Source organism: Dendrobates tinctorius, unplaced genomic scaffold (assembly GCF_039654945.1).
Source record: "Dendrobates tinctorius isolate UK_male_01 unplaced genomic scaffold, ASM3965494v1 ptg000158l, whole genome shotgun sequence".
NCBI classification, from domain to species: Eukaryota; Metazoa; Chordata; class Amphibia; order Anura; family Dendrobatidae; genus Dendrobates; species Dendrobates tinctorius.
In genome coordinates this window covers 28,277,932-28,297,232 of record NW_027361825.1, presented here as the reverse complement: position 1 = coordinate 28,297,232, position 19,301 = coordinate 28,277,932, and the positions used below count along the sequence as shown (strand labels likewise).

The following is a 19,301-nucleotide window of genomic DNA, read 5'->3' as shown; positions in this document are numbered from 1 at the left end:
AGTAGAGATGAGCGACTTTGCCTTTTTTCGGGTCGAGTCGGGATTCACGAAACCCGACTTTCGCAAAAGTCGGGTCGAACGAAATCGGCCGATTATCGTGAAAAGTCGAAGGCTGACTTAAACACGAAACCCAATGTAAGTCAATGGGTAAGAAAAGTCGGCAGTGAGTGGAGGACAGGAAACACACCTACAGTGCCCATTTTAATGCCAAAAACATCAATTCTTATTCCTTAATCGTGTCAACCTTAATTTACTTTATAATAATAGTTAGGCATTGAAAACTGGGGGTTATTTGGCTAAAGTTGTGGGGGGGGGTAGTGCTGGCTCCAGATTTTCGTGGGCCCAGGGCCAAAGAGTGTCACTGGGCTCCTTTAACGCATGACACAATTCATGATCCTTTGATACGGCAGAGAAATAGCGGTACAGTACAATGAAAAATACTTCAATTCTTACATCACCTGACTGATATCCATTTTAAATTCTCCAATAGCTCCAAAAACAGACAGTATATTCCTCCATACAGCATTATGGCCACCACATAGTGCGCCATACAGAGTAATGAGGCCCATATATTTCTCCATACAGAATCATTGGTCCCATATAATGTTCGATACAGTATATGATGAGCTCCACATAATGCTACAGTATATGTTGTTCACCATGGATGAAGCTCCAGTGTATAATGGGCCCTGTAAATGCTGCTCCAGTGACTGATGTCCACCTTTGGAATGTTCCAGTGTATGGTGAGCCCCATATATCATTCTCCAGAGTATCGTGCTCCCCAAAAATTGCTCCCAACCTTTAAAACAATTAAATAAGTCTCCTCGCTAGGGAATCCCTGTACTCTGGACTCCTCGTCGTCCCCATCTTCCATCTCTCAGCACTTGGACTGTTTAGGCAGAGGGCGTACAGATGTGATGTCATCGCGCTCTTTGACCAGAATGTCACTGTCAGGAAAAGTGTTTAGTTTCCGGGGGCAGTATGGTCGCAAAGCTGAACCTTAAAGGAATGTCCAGAAGGGCACCACAAGGAGTGGAGCCTGCAGCTTAATTGGACTCAACACGGGCAACCTCAACCATGCCATCCACAAAAAAGCTGCACAGATTGCAAGCTTAATTCCGTTAACGAACGAGACTCAGACATGCCCCCGCAGTTCGCGTCCAGCTTACTAGAGGGACACACGAGGCTCTGGCACGCGAGATCGGCCAATGGCAGGTCTGTCTTGCCCTTACATGTCCGGGGCTGCACGCGTGCTACAATGAAAGGACCAGCGTGTATCGCTTACAGGTGCATATAACACGCTGAACCCCGTTAGTGATGGGGATCTGGGATTACAATTCTTCCCCGCGAACAAGCATTTCCCAGGAAGTGCAGGTCAACCGTAATTCCGGAATTAGGCCTAAACGGCATTCCAGAAAGAATGTGAAAAAATTAAGTGTCCAAACCACAGGTGCTGTAGCTTGCTTAACAGCTGGGCTCCTCTGCTGAGTAGCACACAGTTCTTACATAAACAGGCGGCATAGCTTGGTTCACGGGTGGCCAACTCTGCTGAGTAGCATACACAGTTACTAGGCCCAAAGTATTAAGTGGTATAAATGCAGTCAAAAACTGGTTCTTTCATAAACAGGCGGCATAGCTCGGTTCACGGGTGGGCCCCTCTTCTGAGTAGCAGACACAGTTACTAGGCCCAAAAGGATTTTCAGGACAATATGCGGTAAAAAATTATTAGAAACAAACACGGTGTAGCTCCTTCACAGGTATACTATACCGCTGGCTACCAGACACCGCTACTATGCCCTAAATCTGTTATCATTGAAAACCATTATTAATGTGAAAAAAAAGATATGCTTTTGTTTAACGAAACGTTCTCAAACGGAAACTCAAACAGCCGAATTTTAATCAAAGTGTTGTAGTTCGACGAACGGATCTAACACCGCCCAAAACAGCTAGAATTTGAACATGACCAACAGTTCCACTCAAACACCACTCATCTGTAATCAGGAGGCAGACTCAGACGGTCTCAGGCACAGTATGGATTCGACAAGATTGCAGAAAGTTGAGAAAGGGTACAGTATCACCAGATAACAGGTATATATAGCATAGTTTAAACATTTAAAATCTCCGTGTTTATTTCCGGAGTCCGACAGAGATACTCACAGCCTCAGTATGGATTTGACAACAATCTAAAAAGTAGAAAAAAGGAAATGTTTTTGAAGCGTACACCAGTATACACTGTTGGGGTATTTTTAAATCTTCATATATATTTCTGTCTCAGTAAGACAGTCCAGACTCTCCGCAAGAGGAAACGAGATGGATAAAAGTACAGACATATAGTCGGTTGATTGAAGAAATTTAGGAATTACTAATCAGGGGAAAAACTCCCGGGAGAATTCTCAGAGGCGATGCTGACCTTCAATTACTTTGGGTGTGGAGACAGCAAAAACAGTTCTTTGTGAAGAAAGGGTTGCTGCATCTTAGTATTGTTGATCCCATCACCGTTACTCATCTCCATCAAATTTTGATCACAGGGAGAAATGTAGACATGGTCCTCACTGCCTATCATGATCTGTCAGGTAACTTTGGAGTGCAAAAGACAGAAGCCACAGGCCGTAGGCGATTCTATTGGATTGGAATGAGAGGGCACATTTAAAAATGTGGGCAGGAATGTCACACGTCTGTGAGTAGGAAAACTGTGAAAGCTGATGATAAACCACCACTGCATCTCATTGTGAGTCGACGTCCATAAGAAATGGAAGCCATTGATCATCTGAAGCTAGAGCCCGGCCAGCAGGACAGGGCATAGCTACGTCTTAACCATCATCTATCAGTTCACCAAATTTGTAGTGGCAGTCCCAGGGAAGGATTTAATAGCCCAGACTACACAGCGCAGGAGCAGGGAGAGGTAAATATTGCAAATGCTGGGGCCCTGGCCAAGCAAGGGGGGCCCACTCGTGGGTGTCGGTACTGGCACTGGGCCCCTCATAGTACGCCGGTGTGTCTGACGGCGGGTGTGCACCCCCACCGTCAGAGACACATGATTGCACTATGAGTGACCCTGTGCCAGTGCCGGCGCCCAAGAGTCGGCCCACCCACCTGTCCAGGGCAATGGCACTCGCACGGTTGCGTGCGCTAGGTGGTGACCCCAGCCATGGGGGGAGGCAGCCCAGTTAGGGAGGTTTAAAAAATGGCATATATTGATGTTGGACATTCAGCAGCTGAAAATGGAGGAATTGGAGAAGTCCGAGGAAGAGGAGGACAAAAGCGAGCCATTTTTCTGGCAACCTATGTTGTTGTGAGTTCATTTTCCCCTTCACCATTGAGGTCTGATGAACTCCCTCTTCTGGTGAAGGAAGGTAGTGAGGCTGATTACCAAGCACCTGAGCAGAATGCACCTGAGCAGAATGATGATGACTGGGTGACTGGAATTGCTGACTGGATATAAGGCAGCCGACGCCCTTCTGCCTTGCGGGTGATTTCTCTGAGGGATTCAAGGAGACCAGTCTGATTCCTGCTCCTCAAAAGCTAAGTTTTCTGCTCTGCTTTTTGCATTTGTGTTTTGGTTTTGTTTTGCCTTGTTTTTCTGGATTTCTACCATTCCCTGCTGGGGTGAGCTGAATACCTTTTTGCTTTGTCTTTAGGGCTTTTTTCCCTATCAGTCTGTTGGCTCTTGTTTTGATAGGGTTTTTGGCAGATTGCAGACAGCAGCTTTTCTATCCTGTCCTATTTAGTTAGCTTGGGCCCCATCATTTGCTCAGCCTATCTTTCTATCTGTGTGAGTGTTTTTTCATCTTGCTTCACCGTCATTATATGTTGGGGGCTGCCTATTGCTTTGAGGTCTGCTCTGGGGGAGTTTAGATTTCCCTTTCTGTCTTTAGGCTATGTCGTTCTCCGGCTGTGATCGAGGGGTCTAGGGCACAGTAGGAACCCCCCACGGCTACTGCTAGTTGTTGTGGATAGGTTCAGGGGTCTGCAATCCGATAGCTGCCAACTTCTCTGGTTTTCTGGACTTAGTTAGTATTTCTGTTTTTGCCTCCTACGGTGACTCATTCATAACAGCATCACCCGCCATACCACAGATCCTAGGGTACTCAATAGCAGGAAAGAATTGTAAAAAAAAAAAAAAAAAAGTGTGTATATTTTTTCCTCGATATCTCTGAGGCCGTAGGGGGAATTTTTTTTTCTCTCAATGGAGATAAAGCTATTGTCTGATCGTGTGGAGCAGCTCGCTGCGGAAGTGCGGGGAATTTCCGCCTACCTTGCTCATTCACATGCTGCTGAACCAAAGATCCCTACTCCTGATGTGTTTTTTGGGGATCGGTCTAAATTTTTGAATTTCAAAAATAATTGTAAATTATTTTTTGCCTTGAAGCCTAACTCGTCAGGGAGCTCCGCGCAGCAGGTTAAAATTGTCATCTCTTTGCTGCGTCGCGATCCCCAGGATTGGGCGTTTTCTTTGAAACCAGATGATCCTATTCTGACTAATGTGAACGCATTTTTTCAAGCCTTGGGGTTGTTGTATGATGAACCTAATGCTATTGATCAGGCTGAAAAGACCCTGTTGGCATTGAACCAGGGTCGAGATTCTGCAGAATTGTACTGTCAAAAATTCCAAAAGTGGGCGGTCCTAACTACCTGGAATGATAATGCCTTGGCAGCTCTCTTTCGGAAGGGTTTGTCAGAAGCCGTAAAATATACTATGGTGGGATTTCCTGTTCCCTCTGGTCTTGACGATTCTATGTCATTAGCCATTCAGGTTGATCGGCGTTTACGTGAACGCAGGACTGCACAAGAGGTGTTACCACCTGTTGAACAAGTGTCTGAACCTATGCAATGTGATAGAGTTTTGTCCAGGCAGCAACGTCAGGAGTTCAGAATTCGTAATAAGTTGTGTTTTTTTTGTGGAGATTCCTCGCATATTATTTCTGTCTGTCCTAAACGAGAGAAACGTTTTGCACACACGTTTTCTGTGGGTGGTGTTCAACCTAAGTTTCTGGCAATTACTCTGATCTGCTCCCTGTCCACATTTTCCGCCAAGGCTTTTGTGGATTCGGGAGCAGCCCTGAACCTAATGGACTTGGATTTTGCTAAACGTTGTGGATTTCCTATGACACCTCTGCGGACGCCTATCCCTTTGAGGGGGATTGATGCTACTCCTTTGGCAAAAAATAAACCTCAGTTTTGGACCCAGGTGGTAATGCGGGTCGCCCTAGACCATCAAGAAAATTGCAGATTTTTGGTGTTGCATAATTTGCATGATACCATTGTTCTGGGGTTTCCCTGGTTGCAAATTCATAATCCATTTTTGGATTGGAAATCTGTGTCTGTGGTGAGTTGGGGTTGTCAGTGTGCCCTTAGTGAGACTCCGGTTTTTTCCACCTCTCCTCAGTCGCATGATGTTCCTGACTATTTGGCGGACTTTTATGATGTATTTAGTGAGAATGAGTCTGCGTCTGTTCCGGATCTTGAGGGAGAATTCCCTGTATGTCAAAGGATCGAAATGGCTTTTTGTGGTACAGAGGATTTCATTTTTGGGATTTATTTTGTCTCCGTCAACTATTGAAAGGGACCCGGCCAAGGTACAGGCCATTTATGATTGGGTTCAGCCCACTTCTTTGAAGGCCCTCCAGAAGTTTTTGGGTTTTGCTAATTTTTATAGGAAATTTATAGCAAAATTTTCTAGTATTGCCAAGCCATTGACTGATCTGACTAAGAAGGGTGCTGATGTGTTGAATTGGTCACCAGAGGCTGTTTCTTCCTTTCAGGAGCTGAAGCGAAGATTCACTTCTGCCCCGGTTTTGCGGCAACCTGATGTCTCACTCCCGTTCCAGGTAGAGGTGGACGCTTCTGAGATTGGTGCAGGAGCTGTTTTGTCCCAAAAGGATCCGTAACATCTAAAATGAATCCCTGTGCTTTCTTTTCCCGAAAGTTCTCTCCATCTGAACGTAACTATGATGTGGGGAATCGGGAACTGTTAGCCATGAAATGGGCATTTGAGGAGTGGAAACATTGGTTGGAGGGAGCTAAACATCAAGTCGTGGTCCTCACTGACCACAAGAATTTGATTTACCTGGAGTCGGCCAAACGCTTGAACCCTAGACAGGCTAGGTGGGCCTTGCTTTTTACACGTTTTGATTTTGTGGTCTCTTTTCTTCCTGGCACTAAGAATGTCAAGGCTGACGCTCTTTCTAGGAGCTTCTTTGCTGATTCTCCTGTGGTGACCAAGCCTGCTACCATCTTAGGCGAAGGGGTAGTTCTTTCTGCCATCTCGCCCGATTTGAGACGAGCTCTGGAAGAGTTCCAGGAGGACAAACCTGAGCGTTGTTCCAGTGGAAAGTTGTATTTTCCTGACCAGTGGAAGAAGAGAGTGATGTCTGAAGTTCATTGCTCTGCATTGACTGGTCATCCAGGTATTTTTGGTACTAGAGATCTGGTGAGTCGGTCTTTTTGGTGGCCCGCCTTGTCTCGTGATGTCAGGAATTTTGTGCAGTCCTGTGGGACTTGCTCCCGGTCTAAACCTTGTTCTCGCTCTAGTGGATTGTTGATGCCTTTGCTGGTCCCCAGGAGGCCATGGACCCATATTTCAATGGATTTCATCTCTGATATGCCTGTCTCTCAGAGAATGACTGTTATTTGGATGATTTGTGATAGGTTCTCTAAGATGGTTCATCTTGTACCACTCCATAAGTTGCCATCTTCCTCTGAGTTGGTGCCCCTGTTTTTGCAACAGGTGGTTCGCTTGCACGGGATTCCTGAGAACATTGTATCTGACAGAGGAGTTCAGTTTGTGTCTAGATTTTGGAGGACTTTCTGTTCCAAGCTGGGAATTCAGTTGTCCTTCTCCTCTGCTTTTCACTCTCAGACCAATGGGCAGACGGAGAGAACAAACCAGACCTTGGAGTCGTATTTGAGATGTTTTATTTCCGCTGATCAGGATGATTGGGTTTCATTTTTGCCCTTGGCCGAATTTGCTTTAAATAATAGAGCTAGTTCTGCCACTTTGATGTCACCTTTTTTTTGTAACTTTGGGTTTCATCCTCGATTTTCTTCAGGGCAGGTGGAGCCTTCTGCCTGCCCAGGTGTTGACACTGTAGTGGAGAGAATGCACCAGATCTGGGACCAAGTGGTGGATAAGTTATCTCTCTCCCAGGAAAAGGCCCAGCGGTTTTCCAACCGACATAGGACCATTGGTCCCCAGTTTAAGGTTGGTGATATGGTTTGGTTATCATCAAAAAATATCGCTATGAAGGTGGCTTCTCCTAAGTTTAAGCCTAGATTAATTGGACCTTACAAGATTTTGGAGATTATTAATCCGGTCTCTTTTCGTTTGGCTCTTCCTGTCACATTTAAAATCCATAATGTGTTTCATAAGTCCTTGTTGAAGAGGTTTGTTGAACCAGTTGTTCCTGGGGTGGCACCTCCGGACCCTGTATTGGTTGAAGGTAACATGGAATATGAGGTAGAGAAGATACTGGATTCCCGTCTGGCTAGACGGAGACTCCAGTATTTGGTTAAGTGGAAGGGTTATGGTCAGGAGGATAATTCCTGGGTCTCTGCCTCTCATATTCATGCCAAAAGATTGGTGCGTGCCTTTCATCGGGCTCACCCTGATCGCCCTGGTGGCGTGGATGATGGTTCGGTGACCCCCCCTCAAGGGGGAGGTACTGTTGTGAGTTCATTTTCCCCTTCACCATTGAGGTCTGATGAACTCCCTCTTCTGGTGAAGGAAGGTAGTGAGGCTGATTACCAAGCACCTGAGCAGAATGATGATGACTGGGTGACTGGAATTGCGGACTGGATATAAGGCAGCCGATGCCCTTCTGCCTTGCGGGTGATTTCTCTGAGGGATTCTAGGAGACCAGTCTGATTCCTGCTCCTCAAAAGCTAAGTTTTCTGCTCTGCTTTTTGCATTTGTGTTTTGGTTTTGTTTTGCCTTGTTTTTCTGGATTTCTGCCATTCCCTGCTGGGGTGAGCTGAATTCCTTTTTGCTCTGTCTCCAGAAAATACCTGAGTACTGATATAGTCTTTTTGAAGCCTAGCGTCTTCAGGGCTTTTTTCCCTATCAGTCTGTTGGCTCTTGTTTTGATAGGGTTTTTGGCGGATTGCAGACAGCAGCTTTTCTATCCTGTCCTATTTAGTTAGCTTGGGTCCCATCATTTGCTCAGCCTATCTTTCTATCTGTGTGAGTGTTTTTTCGTCTTGCTTCACCGTCATTATATGTTGGGGGCTGACTATTGCTTTGGGGTCTGCTCTGGGACAGTTTAGATTTCCCTATCTGTCTTTAGACTATTTAGTTCTCCTGGCTGTGATCGAGGGGTCTAGGGCACCGTAGGAACCCCCCACGGCTACTGCTAGTTGTTGTTGATAGATTCAGGGGTCTGCAATCTGATAGCTGCCAACTTCTCTGGTTTTCTGGACTTAGCTAGTATTTCTGTTTTTGCCTCCTATGGTGACTCATTCATAACAATATGTGCCATCAGGGGAAGGTGGGACAAAATCCTTTGAACCCCATGCATGGTTCATTTTAATGAAGGTTAGATCATCAACATTTTGGGTCGACAGACGGGTCCTTTTTACTGTCAGGATTGAGCCAGCAGCACTGAAGACTTTTTCCGATAGCACACTAGCAGCAGGGCAAGCGAGCTCCTTTAAGGCATATTGTGCCAATTCAGGCCAGGCGTCCAGTTTAGAGGCCCAATAGTCAAAGGGGAATGACCTGTGAGGGAGAACATCAATATGGGATGAGAAGTAGTTTGTAACCATAGTTGACAACTGCTGTCTCCTGTCACTTTCAATCGATGCAGTATTACCAGTCGTGTGAGCAGGACTTGAAAAATCAGTCCACAACATGGTCATGAAACCCCTGTCTCAAACATCACTTCTGATGTGTGCACCACGAACACCTCTTCCATGTTGCCCCCTATGGCTCATGGGAGAGCCATCACCGCTGCTGTTTGCTGGGAATGCCTCAAACAAACGGTTTACCAGAGTTGCTTATTTGTTAGCCAATATTAGGTCAAGGTTCTCCTGTGGCATGATGTTTTGGAATTTGCCTTTATAGCGTGGATCCAGGATGCTGGCCAACCAGTAGTCGTCATCGGTCATTATTTTGGCAATGCGGGGGTCCCTTTTTAGGATCTGCAAGGCATAATCTGACAGGTGGGTCAATGTTCCAGGTGTCAATGATGCACTGCGAGTGCTGGGTGGAGGAGCACTTTCTGGCAAATCCACATCCCTCCAGTCACGCACAAACCCTGTACCAGACCTTGCCACGCCAACATTTTCTCTTGCCCCATGAGAAGCATCCTCCTCCCCTATATAATCATCCCCATCATCTTCCTCCTCCTCCTTTTCCTCTTCTTCCTCCACATCATCCAGGAGAGGTCCCGGAGCTGACAATGGATGACTGTCATCAAGGCTTCCCTCCTCCTCTTCCTCATCCTCCTCGGCTGCAGACGCCTGCTCCTTAATGTGCGTCAAAGTTTGCATGAGCAGACGCATAAGTGGGATGCTCATGCTTATGATGGCGTCGTCTGCACTTACCAGTCGTGTGCATTCCTCAAAACACTGAAGGACTTTACAGAGGTCTTTCAGCTTCGACCACTGCACACCCTACAACTCCATGTCTGCCCTCAAAGTGCCTGGCCATGTATCCTCCCACAAATGCATTACAGCCTGCGTCTGTTCGCACATCCTCTCAACCATATGCAGGGTGGAGTTCCATCTTGTTGCAACGTCGGTAATTAGGCGGTGCTTGGGAAATTGGAGCAATCGCTGCAACTTCTGCATACGACTGGAGTGTACGGGCGACCGGCGGATGTGCGAGCACAGTCTTCCGACTTTCTGGAGCAGGCCTGTTAACTCCAGATAATTATTGAGGAAGCACTGCACCACCAGGTTCAAAGTGTGAGCCAGGCAAGGTATGTGTCGGAGTTTTGAAAGGGCTATGGCTGCCACAAAATTCCGGCCGTTATCACTAACTACCTTGCCTGCCTCAAGATGTAGACTGCCCAGCCATGACTCAGTTTGTCGCTGCAAGTAGTCGGCCAGTACCTCCGCGGTGTGTCTGTTGTGTCCCAAACACATCAACTTCAACACAGCCTGCTGCCGCTTACCACTAGCTGTTTGATAGTGGGACACCGAGTGTGCAACACTGGCAGCTGCGGATGGAGTGCTCGTGCGACTGCGATCTGTGGATGAGCTTTCGCTTCTGGAGGAGGAGGAGGAGGGTCGAACGCCTTCACCCAACTGTTTCCTATACCGTGGGCTAGGCAGCACTGTCCCACCGCCGCTGTGCCCTGTGGACCCTGCATCCACCACATTAACCCAGTGCGCAGTGATGGACACGTAACGGCCCTGGCCATGCCTACTGGACCATGCATCTGTTGTGAGGTGCACCTTTCCACTCACTGATTGCTTGAGTGCATGGACAATGCGGTCTTTCACTTGCAGGTGGAGGGCTGGGATGGCTTTGCGAGAAAAAAGTGCCGACTGGGTAGGTCATAGCGTGGTACTGCGTAGGCCATGAGTTCGTGGAAAGCTTCGCTTTCAACCAACCGATAGGGCATCATCTCTAACGAGATTAGTTTGGGAATGTGGGCGTTCAAACCCAGTGTACGCGGATGAGAGGATGAGTACTTTCTTGTCCTACTCATAGTCTCTGGTAGGGTGAGCTGGATTTGAGAGCTACATATGGCGGAACTAGTGGTGGACATGGCGGACTGAGAGGGTTGATGATGGGGATGGAGTTGGTGTTCTTTCTGATGGCCTAGATTCAGTCTTTCATAGCAATAACATTGTGATTCCCTGACTGCTTTGGCCTTGCAATGACACCTCAACATTTGCTGCTGGTGGTGTGCTAACCGGTGGGCTTACAGTGGAGGAAACGATGTAGCGTTGCTGACTACCTTCATTGGGAGCAGTTGCACATGTGGTACGTGAGGTTTGGTAGTCCGTTCACGCTTGCAAGTGCATGGTGGTTAAATGTCTAAGCATGCAACTGGTATTCAAATTTCTCAGATTTTTCCCTCGGCTAAAGGTCTTTGCGCACTTCTTACAGATAACCTTTGCCTGATCATTAGGATTTTATTCAAAAAAGTGCCACACTGCACTCTTCCTACTATGGAAGTCATTTTGAAGCCTTGCACGCTGTGCTAATTTGACCGTCTGGCCTAGCTGTCCTGCAACTCTTTTGGTTTTTGTAATCCGTTTTTGGACTTCTCTGGGCCTGCCAGATAACAGCTGTTGCGATGTCGATGCCTGCTGCGGATGCTCCTCCTCCTCTTCTGAGCTATTGGCAGTGGCACCCTCTTCCCATAAGGAATGCCAATCTGGGTCAACAACTGGGTCATCCATCACCTCCTCTTCAATGTCATGTGCACCTTCCTCTGTGTCACCATGTAAGGTGGTATAGTATGCTGGAAGGGGCACCTGAGTTTCATCAGGGTCAGATTCTGACTCAGTACGCTGCGAGGACAATGTAGTGCTCTGATTGAATGTACCAGCAGATAAATCTAGCAGTGGTTGTGCATCAGTGCAACTCCATGTCAGATTCTTCTTGGACTGGGTAATTCACGATTTGACTTGATAACCCAGGCATGGTATGTGAAAACATCTCCATGGAGTAATCTGTAGTGTGGCCTGCCGCATCCTTTACTTTTGGTAGGGGTCAAGGACACAAGGAAAGGTGTGGTTCCTGACCATGAGCCTCCAATGACAACTCAGTGCTTTTATTTTTTGAAAGTTCCGAAGAGGAGGCGATACAGCTGGAGGCTGTGTCAGCAATGTAAGCCAAAACTTGTTCCTGAAGCTCCGGCTTTAAACGCGGTTTACCTACTCCCAGAAAAGGGAGCCTTCGAGGCCTTGTGGAGCCAGACGATGACACAGGCTCAACACCTCCTGCATTAGTTGCTATTGTGCTTTTGCCACTACCAGCAGATGCACCACCACCACCAACACCATCATTACCAGCTGGCAACCCCCGCCCACTTCCACGGCCTCTTCCAACACACTTCCTCATTTTTGGGAAAATGTACCCAAAATACCACCAGCAATATGGTACTGTAAAACAAGGTACAAGGTGTATATAGTATTGGGGAGAATTTGAATCTCCCTACAGACTTGAGGACACTGAACTATTATCTCAGGCCCAGTGAAGATTACACCTCAATATAACAGGCTGAAATCGGATGGTGTATAAAAAGTCTATATAGGACTGGGGAGAATTTGAATCTCCCTACAGACTTGAGGACACTGAACTAATATCTCAGGCCCAGTGTAGATAACACCTCAATATATCAGGCTGATATTGGATGGTGTATAAAATGTCTATATAGGACTGGGGAGAATTTGAATCTCCTTACAGACTTGAGGACACTGAATTATTATCTCAGGCCCAGTGTAGATTACACCTCAATATAACAGGCTGAAATTGGATGGTGTATAAAATGTGTATATAGGACTGGGGAGAATATGAATCTCCCTACAGACTTGAGGACACTGAACTATTATCTCAGGCCCAGTGTAGATTACACCTCAATATAACAGGCTGAAATTGGATGGTGTATAAAAAGTCTATATAGGACTGGGGAGAATTTGAATCTCCTTACAGACTTGAGGACACTGAATTATTATCTCAGGCCCAGTGTAGATTACACCTCAATATAACAGGCTGAAATTGGATGGTGTATAAAATGTCTATATAGGACTGGGGAGAATTTGAATCTCCCTAGAGATTTTAGCAAGCTGACAACGATGCTCTCAGTCCCAATTATGGCAGCAGGCAGCCTAATAAGCAGGACTGCTCAACACAAAAGTGTGGAAAAATGAACGCTTGGTAACTGGGCAAAAAAGAGGATGAAAGTTATTTTTGCTTTTAAAAAAGCAGTTTGCACAGCAGTGTGAAAACAGCAATGCAGCTATCAGGGAGCCTTATAAAGCAGCCTAATAACCAACAGAGCTGATGCACCAAAATATAGCCTCCCCTTGCACTGCACGCTAACTGGTGTGTTGTACAGGCAAAATCGCTAGCAGCAGTTTTTGTATCCTCTTCCCTGCCTAACGCTCTACCTACAGAATCAGCAGCAGCTTTCCCTATTCTGAGATCAGCAGAAGTAAGATGGTGGTCGGCGTGCACGCCCTTTTATAGCCCCTGTGACGCCACACAAAGCAAGACAATCACTTGCATGCCCTTCTCAAAGATGGTGGTGACCGCTGCCTATGTCATCGCGTTGCCGACAGTGTGCGTCCTTCATCATTGGCTGAAAAAGGTCACTGGAAGCATCTTTTGAAACGCGACTTTGGCGCTCTGGTCGCCGACCTCGTGGCCGACCTCACGCTATGGTCGGGTTTCGTTTCATGAAACCCGACTTTTGCGAAAGTCGGCGACTTTTGAAATTGGCCGACCTGTTTCGCTCAACTCTATTGGAGAGATGATCGGGTGGAGTTTGTGCAGGAAGGGCCAAGATCCTTAAAGGAGAATGTGACTTTGAAAATTTGTGAAGGCACTCATTTCATACCTTTAAACTACCAATCTTCCTGATACCGACTATCAAAGGTTGGCAAAAATGATGAAAAGATTGAGAGGAGCAGCGTATTCTACCTTTGGAATGTGAAATCCTCTGAAGGTTGTGTCCTTGCTGACAGCATGTGGAACTCCTCCAGGGACGATATCAGCAAATCTATGGATCTCGTGGATTACAGCTTCAGTATACGGCATTTTACTCTTGTCTTCTATTGATGGACAGCGATCTTTCCCTATTACATTGTCAATTTCTTTGTAGATTTTCTCTGAAGTTAGCAAAAATGTAAAAATGGAAATATTTTTCAATCTAGAATTATATTCAAATTGTATCTATTTTGCAATTACAACCAAATAAGAGCTGAAGATTGTTTGAAACGTTAAGGGTATGTGCTTACGATCAGGAATAGCAGCGGTTTGGATGCAACTCACCTGCGCTGTGTCCAAACCGCTGAGTTCTTGGTTACTAGCGGATGGGATTTATAAAAACCCGATGGTCACTGGGCTTCTGTTTGACGCTGAAGCATGTCAATTATCTGCAGCAAAGAGGCTAGTCTCTGCTGTGTAGTCTGACCCACAGCAATTCATTATATGTGGTGAAACTGCAAAGTTCAATGAACACATACAGATTTATATAAAAATACATTCAAATTATTACCTTATATTTCTGGATATTTCATAAGTATAAGAAAACTGTATCTCAGAGTTAAACTTGTCGTCTCTGTTCCAGCAATGAATAAGTCTGTTATTGTTGCCTGCAGATTTTCCTCACGAAATTCTGTATCTTGATTCTTTTTTTCCTGCAAAAAATAAATAAACTCACCATTATACTCTTTAAAGATGAAATAAGAGTCAGAACAAGAGCAATGAAATGGAATGATTGATTTCTGAATTTTGCAGAAAGGTTTGATTCATTGTTGTGTCCCATGAATGGGAACAACTTGTTATGTATTTTCTAGGTTTCATTCTGCTGTTGCTAGGGAAAAGCTCTGCCCTTTGAAGTTTGTCCCTTTTCCTCCCCTGTAGTTGATGATGTTAGCCCTTGCTCCTCCCTTCTTTCTCACTATTAGTTTGCTGAAGCCACTTTAGATGTACATGTGTGCTTCTCTGTTTGGAATTACTCTTTCCACCTGCTGCATTGTGCTTTAATACAAGATTTCAGAGAAAATCATAGAATCATAGAATGGTAGAGTTGGAAGGGACCTCCTGGGCCATCATGTCCAACCCCCTGCTCAAAGCAGGATTCGCTAAATCATCCCAGACAGATGTCTGTCCAGCCTCTGTTTGAAGACTTCTATTGAAGGAGAACTCACCACCTCTCGTGGCAGCCTGTTCCACTCTTTGATCACATCACTCTAACTGTCAAAAAGTTTTTTCTAATATCTAATCTGTGTCTCCTCCCATTCAATTTCATCCCATTGCTTCTAGTCTTTCCTTGTGCAAATGAGAACAAAGATGATCCTTCTACAATGTGACAGCCCTTGAGATATTTGTAGACAGTTATTAAGTCTCCAGTCAGTCTTCTCTTCTACAAGCTAAACATTCCCAAATTCTGCAACCTTTCCTCATAAGACAGGGTTTGCAGACTGGTCACCATTCTGGTCGCTCTTTTCTGAACTTGCTCCAGTTTGTTGATGTCTTTTTTAAAATGTGGCGCCCAAAACTGGACACAGTATTGCAGATGAGGTCTGACCAAAGAGGAGTAGAGGGCAATAATGACTTCACGTGATCTAGACTGTATACTTCTGTTAATACATCCCAGATTTGCATTTGCCTTTTTTGCTGCTGCATCACACTGTTGACTCATACTCAGTCTGTGATCTATTAGTATACCCAAGTCTTTTTCACATGCGCTGTTGCTTAGCCCTATTCCTCCCATCCTGTATATGCATTTTTCATTTTTATTGCCCAGATGTAGTACTTTGCATTTTTCCCTGTTAATAACCAGTCTGTTAGTTGCTTCCCACTGCTCCAGTTTATTTATATCTTTTTGAATCCTCTCTTTCTTTTCTCTAGTATTAGCTATCGCTCCAAGCTTTGTGTCATCAGCAAATCAACTCTGTTTCTCCAGGACTCTTATTACAAGTTAGTGCTGGCTGAGTTGGCACTATCTGAGGACGCATCGCATAGGAGTACAACAATCATACAGCTATCTAAGTGATTGATGGCTAGGGATTTAAAGGCTCATACTGCCTTGAAGAGTCAGAATAGTGGAAAGAGTGGCCTGCCACTGAGAGCAGTATACAGCTTACAATCCAGAGGAAGGAACATCTATCAAGCAAATTGTAAAAACACAGCAGCTTCAGAGTCTGCAGACACTGCCCCTTCTGCTTATAAACAGCAACATTGTGAGTTCCTTCAACTAGGAGCAGAGCAGCCCCCACCTTTGCGTTCCTGTATACACTGGCAAAGACAGGAAGGATCTCTAATTCTCTGCCTCATTTACAATAGCATGAAGATCCATTTACATCAGCGAGCAAGCGACTGGTCTCACGACCACATGGGACAGACTAGAGAAAGGTTTCAGCAGTCCTGAAGCTATAGAAGACACACTGCTCAAACAATTACAGGATTTTCCTTAACTATCCAGCATGGAAACTTCACAATTCCTGGAATGTAGTGACCTGCTATTCGAACTCCAGCTGGCCAAGACTGGCACACATCTACCTGACCTCAGCTACCTAGACATTGCAAGTAGGGTGAAACCCATAGTTGCCAAGTTGCCATATAACGTGCAAGAAAGGTGGACTACGCTAGGGACAAGTTACAAAAAGGAACACCAGATGTCCTTTCCCCCGTTCATGAAAGACATTGCAAAGCGTAAGACCAACCCAAGTTTCACCTGTGGAGAACCCACCAGCACAGCTTCACCTGCTCCCAAATATTAGAGCCCTCGTCAAATTGACAGAAAAAGTAGAGTCCCAGTATCGGTAAAAAAGACTGATATTCTTCCCACACCAGCATCAGTTAATGACGAGGGCAACAAGAGTGAAAGAGTTGAGAATCCAAACCGTCAGTGTCCCATCCACAAGAAGCCACATCCGTTGAAGAAATGTATCGGCTCCAGAAAGAAACAGCTCCAAGAACGCAAGGAGCTTCTAAAAAAGTTTGGAGCATGCTTCAGATGGTGTGCTTCTACCAAACACCTTGCTAAGGACTGTATGGTTACAATCAAGTGTATTGAGTGTCACAGTGAGGACCACGTACAAGTGCTTCATGCATTAGAGCTTTACCTTCCACCTATGCTTTCTCCCACCAAAAGCTATGGCAGGGAGAATACAGGCAAGCAGCAAGTCATCTCGCAGTATCTTCTTCAAGCACAGAAGTCTGCGGATAAGGTCTTGGGGACAAGTCTTGTGTGAAGATTTATCTGTTAAAGGTTTAGCCCAAGGATCACTCAGAGAAGGCCATGAAGGTGTACAGCATCCTGGACGATTAGAGAATCTGATCACTAGCATGGTCAGAACTCTTTGATCTTTTCGATTTAATGGGAAGCACCTACCCCTAAACCTTAATCATGCAAAACCTGAAGCAAAATATATTTCAGCTAGAAATTTATTGAAAAAATATCATCAGTCACAAATAAATAGGTCTTCTGTGCCTGTGTTCAAGGTTACATGGTACCGCTCATTAAACTCATGAATATGCGCATACTCATGAGTTTAATGAGCGGTACCACGTGACCGCTGAATGCAGGAAGAAGATGACGGAGGGAGAAGCAGGGGCTGCAGAGAAGACCGTGCGCCAGGAGGGGGTGAGTATGACAGGGGGCAGAGCAATATTCACCTGTCCCCGTTACATTGCCGTGCACCGCTCTGTCTCTGGGTCCTCTGGCTGTGACGTCCAGCAGAGGCGCAATGATGTAGTTAGTGCGCACCCTCTGCTGAACATCACTGCAGAGACCCAGGAGATACAGTGGGGCTCAGTGATGGAGTGGAGACCGGTAAATATCACCAGTGATGGGGGCCTGAGCCAGCGGCAACACTGGCACCTGGCCCACATAGCCCGCCAGTGTCACCACCTGGTCAGGACACCGGGACCTGACCATCAGCAAAGGAGAAGTGAGTATGTCATTTTTTTGAATTGCAGCAGCGGCAGCAGCATATGGGAGGTATTTTATGGACCATCTTCTTGGGCTAGCATTAACCCTTGTTCAGCAGCATATGGGGGGTTTTTATGGAGCATCATTTCATTGGTCAGCATTAACACTTGTGCAGAAGCAATATATGGGGGGTATTTATGGAGCATCTTCTTGGGCCAGCATTAACCCTTGTGTAGCAGCATATGGGGGTATTTATGGAGCATCTTATGGGGCAGCATTATTCCTTGTGCAGCAGCATATGGGGGTATTTATGGAGGATCATATGGGCCAGCATTATCCCTTGTGCAGAAGCAATATATGGGGGTATTTATGGAGAATCTTAAGTGGCAACATTAACCCTTGTGCAGCAGCATATGGGAGGTATTTATGGAGCATCTTCTTGGGCCAGCATTAACCCTTGTGCAGCAGCATATGGGGGTATTTATAGAGCATCTTATGGGGCCAGCATTAACCCTTGTGCAGATGCAATATATGGGGGGTATTTATGGAAAATCTTCTTGGGCCAGCATTAACTCTTGTGCAGCAGCATATGGGGGGTATTTATGAAGCATCTTATGGGGCAGCATTAACCCTTGTGCAGAAGCATATGGGGATATTTATGGAACATCTTATGGGGCAGCACTAACCCTTGTGCAGCAGTATATGGGGGGTATTTATGGAGCATCTTCTTGGGCCACCATTAACCCTTGTGCAGCTGCATATGGGGGTATTTATGGAGCATCTTATGGGGCAGCATTAACCCTTGTGCAGCAGCATATGGGAGGTATTTATGGAGCATCTTCTTGGGCCAGCATTAACCCTTGTGCAGCAGCATATGGGAGGTATTTATGGAACATCTTCTTGGGCCAGCATTAACCCTTGTGCAGCAGCATATGGGGGGTTTTATGGAGCATCTTCTTAGGCCAACATTAACCCTTGTGCAGCAGCATATGGGTTTTTTTTTATCTATGGAGCATCTTCTTGGGCCAACATTAACCCTTCTTCAGCATTTTATGGGGGTATTTATCTTTGGAGCATCTTCTTGGACCACCATTAACCCTTGTGCAGCACCACCCTCGGCTTATACATGAGTCAATAAGTTTTCCCAGTTTTTTGCGGCAAAATTAGGGGGGGTCGGCTTATACACGGGACGGCTTATACATGAGTATATACGGTATATATATATATATATATATATATATATATATACGCACATACTATTGTAATAACCGTTTTGGAATAATACATTTTTCATTTTTTTTACAGTATTATTCATAGTTCAAATTGTGGATGATGCAATCCTCACAATTATTTGTGCCTTCTTTTGCCTTTATTCAATTTTGCTAGTCTCTTTTGTATTTACTTGATGTATTGGTATTTATGTTACATCAGTCCTGTTACCATGTTATGTCAATTCTGTAATTTTTGCTTTCTTCGTTGTGCTTTATTTAGATAAATTACCTTGACAAAGGCCATACTGGCCGAAACGTTGGTGATACTGTGTGACTGATATTTTTTCAATAAATTTCTAGCTGAAAGATATTTTGCCTCTGGTTTTACATGATTGATATATTTAACTTCCTGATGGCATTGGCTGACTCTTCCCATCATTTGTCTATACCCCTACACCTTAGGCACCTTCAGCGGAATCTCGGAATCTCAGAAGTCTTCGGAAGAAGAGCCAGTGGTCTCATGGTAATGTCT

General features: G+C 45.5%; 1 pseudogene; it reads right to left on the bottom strand.

Annotated features, from left to right (window-relative positions):
• Positions 1-19,301, bottom strand: part of LOC141051638 (cytochrome P450 2C20-like) — a 64,525-nt pseudogene that overhangs the window by 25,081 nt on the left and 20,143 nt on the right.